At 42.5% G+C, this 4,351-nt stretch overlaps 1 long non-coding RNA gene across 2 annotated transcripts; it reads left to right on the forward strand.

Annotated features, from left to right (window-relative positions):
• Nucleotides 1-4,030, forward strand: LOC119323934. 2 transcript variants are annotated; one of them, XR_005156654.1, is made up of 7 exons: nt 1-415; nt 608-720; nt 806-913; nt 1,619-1,731; nt 2,239-2,324; nt 2,426-2,534; nt 3,278-4,030. It is a non-coding gene; the product is annotated as an uncharacterized LOC119323934 (long non-coding RNA). The 2 variants fall into 2 exon arrangements; XR_005156653.1 differs by having other exon boundaries at nt 2,265-2,324.
• Nucleotides 4,031-4,351: the final 321 nt, after the last annotated feature.

Below are 4,351 nucleotides of genomic sequence, written 5' to 3' on the forward strand. Positions count from 1 at the left end.
TTCTCAACAACCGCCGCACGCAATCTCCCCTCGTCCTCCTCGCTCTCGCCGCACCGCTCCACTCATCTGCTCTCCCCCATTTCTGTGTGAGAACGGCGGCTGATTGATTTGCGGTAGCGCCGGCGGCCTCAAGTAGGGCTATGAGGAGGAAGGAAGACGATTAGCACGCGGGAAGCAAGAATAGATCGGGGCCAGGGCGTGAGGACCACACCGTCATCACGGCGAGCAAGCCGGCAACCCGTTCGTGTTTCTGAAGCGGTTCGGCATCATGGTGGCGCAGACGAAGGCCTTCTTCGATTCCAGGCCGGCCGCAGCCACGACGTCGACGACATCCAGATCAAGCCCGTCAGCTCCGGCATTTGGATCGACCGCTGCTCCGGTGCTCTGGCGGAGCACCGACATCACCGTATCCAAGGTTGTTCCCTTTTCTGTTGTTTGTCCCTGCCAAGAGCCTTACGCGCATGGCTTATCTTAACAAACCTCGCTGGTTACATTGAAAAACTGTGATGTGCTGATGATAAACAGTGGTGCGTGTGTAGTTGGTCTCTTTCCTTTCCATATCCATGGTTATTCATACTGATTTGTTTTTTCCGCTTTCTATTTGAAGTTATGGCTCATGTTGCTGTGTATTTGGCTGCTGGTCATCGCCACTACCTCAGCAAAGTCACTGGCGACCAAGTGGTTCACACTATCTCCAAAGCTTTTGAAGCAGCGTACATGGTATAGTTGTCTCTGAACATATACCACCGTACATTCAAATGAAGAACGAAGAGTGTCCAAAAGATTCTGAACCTTGATTTTGCAGTTACATGAATCTGGGGCAAAATGGTAGATGGCGACATGAGGTTGTATGCCTGCAGCGCATGTGTCAGTTAGTGATGGTTAATCAAGATTGAGCAAAGGCTAGGTTCAGGTAGAGAAATTGATCTTTACCATGCCGTATTAGTTCATCTATAAGTTGTTGTAGTACTCCAAGCCCTTCCAATTGATTCATCTTCCATCTACACTGTCAGCAGGACATTGAGTACCATTAATTTTCAGAGATGCAATACTGTACTGGACATTGTGCTTTCTCATCAATTTAAAATAATTAAGAGGCGCGTGACATGTGTTTTAGTTTCTAATAGAAACAAAAAATATGTCTATTTCACTTTTTAGACAATTTTTTTGATTGTGTGTGCGTGTTGCACACTTATGGCATGGCCGTTAATGGAAATGCACAAAGCAAATGCATTATGACCCGATGTTCTAATTTATAGGAACATGTATAAATTGTGAGTTGCTTTTGGTTTGATCAACATTGTTTCTTTGTATGCTTACATGGTTACCGATTTAGTTATCAGGCAAAATTTCTTGTGTTTTATGCCTTCATGTTTTCTCGTTCAAACTTTAATGATGGTTGAGAAATTCCTGGTAAACTTGGTTAACAATAAGGATACAATCGACTACAATTAGTTTGCTTTTCCATTGCTGGGTAACCTTCTTATGCCATCATTTCTGACTATTTTTATGCTGCAAGTATCTGGTCCAGAGCCAGTGGAGACAAACAACATCATCATGCTGCTATATCTTAGTGGTCTTTATTTCACAATAGTGATCTGCTTCTTATATGTTCTAGGTGTCGCTGTCGTGATCTGCTTGGCATTACTCTGGTATAAGTTACGCAGTGGTAACCTTCCTTCTTTTGATGGTTGTCGACACACATCTTCAGTCACACATACACCATACGAGGTATTGATTAACCTATTCTCTCATTTTTATCATCATTGCCATAACTTTTACAGGCTTCTCATCAAAGTTCTTGCCTCTGAGCCCACTATATGCCATGATGTACTGATCTGCTCATTTTACATTATGTGTTTGTTTGTTTGTCTGTTTGTGTGAACTTTCAGTTTTCCAGAAGTTTTTGTTATAGCATGCCACTTCTATCTTTGGATATACTATAAGCTAAACTCAAGTAGAAGTAGTATTTTCCAATTATCTATTTGAAATTAAATTATTTTGTTATTTTAGGAGGGGCGTTAGTTCATTGATTTAATGATTTTTTTATCAGTCAAAACAGCAGGAGAGACTCCCACTGTTATATTTTATAATTTTTAGAAATAACTACATAGTGTCTGTATGCCCACCAATTGGTGGAAGAAAGGGCCTTACAAATAAAACAAGGTCTGGTATTAAAAAAATACAAGGGTAAGCAAGACTACAAATAGAAATCTAAGCTTGAAGTGCTGTGATCAGGTTTTAAAGGAGTTCTTGATTTTCAGTTTTGGCCCTGAACTTTAGAATCTCCATGTCTGAAGTTAGTCCTCATCCAACTGAGCAATGTAAGTGCCACCTCCTCGAAGTGACATTTGTTTCTCTGCTTCCATATGTTTCTTGATTTTCATTGATTTAATGACTTGTACCTTTGTTGGCTACTTTTTAGATGCAGAGCCTCTGGTACGTGCAGCCGCGCTTCGTCGCCGCCAACGGCCTCGCCGGAAACTGGGTCGTATCCACATCCGGACTCAATCTCTGCCTCGCCCTCCTTGCCGGTATATATGCATCTCGTTCAGTCTGTTCGTTGTACAACTTGTAGTCTCCTCAATCCAGAAGTAGGAGTTCACAGAAAAATTGCTTATCTGAATCGCTCATAATTCAGTTTCGTTTTCTTGGGGTAAATTCAAAGATCCATTGCCAAAGGTGTGAATATGAGTGCAGATATGCTCTATCTTTTGAACTCCTAAACTATTGCCTATACATGGCTATTATTGCTATCTATGGATGTTCACTTTGGTATTCATCAGGAACCAGCAAACATAGGAGTTCCAGTAATTTCCCTAGATGCAATAGGATGAACTTTCATTTTAAGTGATGGTCCTATAGTATAAATTTCAAACATCCACCTCAGCTGCTGCTGTTATGGATTTATAAATTTTAATCATTACAGTATTGTGGTGAACACAATAGTCTATTTGATTTCGATGAATAAATGTGCCAGGCAGATCCCCATTCTTCAGCAGAGCTTATATAACATTCAGATTGTCTATTAGATTAATTTCTCACTACACTTTGTTTCATTTTTTTATTAAGTGTAAATGCAAGGAATATACTGTTGTCACTTACTAATAATTCATCTATGAATTAGGAGGTAGGTCCTGCATGTTGATTGTGCTTCAAGGCACAGTGGTTTGTAGCTTACAAAATTAGTGTTTGTATAGGTTGTGCATCTTAGGAGCAAAGTTTTATTCATAGGTAGCTGAAGAAGCGAACATTTTTTGTTCTTTGTCAATTGCAGGTTTCCTTCCAAATACTGATATGTATTCAGTCTTGCTATGTGATGCGTTGGGAGAATATGATGCGGGGAGGGGACACAACACTCCACTTCAATTCCTGTTGTTCACATCACGTTGTCGCCGCGCTTCGGCTGGTTCTATTGTGCATGCTTCTTGCTATTTGGAATGCATCATTCTTAATTTTTTCACGTTAGCTCTTTTTTCAAACTAATAACATTATTACAAGGTTATCAACTCTTTCTTGGTGAGGAACGTTGTTGCGCAAGACAGGAGAAAGCTTGAGAGCCTGCTGCCCAATCTCGCCAAGGCGATCAGATGTAGGCTTGCTTGCCACTGCTTTGCTGGTTGCTGCACTTCCAAGGGCTCAGACGCTCAGTGAGCACCTCCTCGCTGACGACCTATTCGTCGCCAAGCTCATCTTGGAGTGCTTCGTCGGGTCATCACTAATGTCTTCTCTATTTTGAGAAGCTGCAGTTTCACCGCCTCTAGACAGGCCATGGCGACCGCCACTGCCACTTATATATATACACATATATACACTCAATGTAGTGTGTGCTGCTTAAGCCTGTCGGAGCCGTTAACTCTGCCTTACCCTGTGAGGAACTCTGCCTCTGCATTTGGATAGTATGTGCGACATGTATGCCTTGATCAAAACTGCGTCCCTTTCCTTTTGAACTAGCATATGTGCTACACAGCTGATTGTTACTTCTCCAAATTTAAGCCGCTTTCAGCTCCAAGGAGGATTACTACTCTAATGGATTTGGCCAGTTTTAAAGTAACTGATTAACAAGGTTCTCGGTTATACATGTATGTGTGGCAGCACGCAGCAAGTAGAGAAAAAGCAGCCGAAGGGGCGCTTGCAACCCTGGCAACGCAAAGGTTCCGTTCAGGCGGCGCGCCATGGGCGGCCCCACTACCTAGTGACCACTCAATACTGCGCACCTACTGCCTATCTGATTTGACGGTGTGTATGTAGGGAGTAATGTTTTACTTGCCTTGGGAAGGAAAAAAATCTTCTCCCCTCGTTCATAGGCAGATTGCCCGACACCTTTGCACATCAGATGGGCTGGGCAGTG

Source organism: Triticum dicoccoides, chromosome 6B, assembly GCF_002162155.2.
Source record: "Triticum dicoccoides isolate Atlit2015 ecotype Zavitan chromosome 6B, WEW_v2.0, whole genome shotgun sequence".
NCBI classification, from domain to species: Eukaryota; Viridiplantae; Streptophyta; class Magnoliopsida; order Poales; family Poaceae; genus Triticum; species Triticum dicoccoides.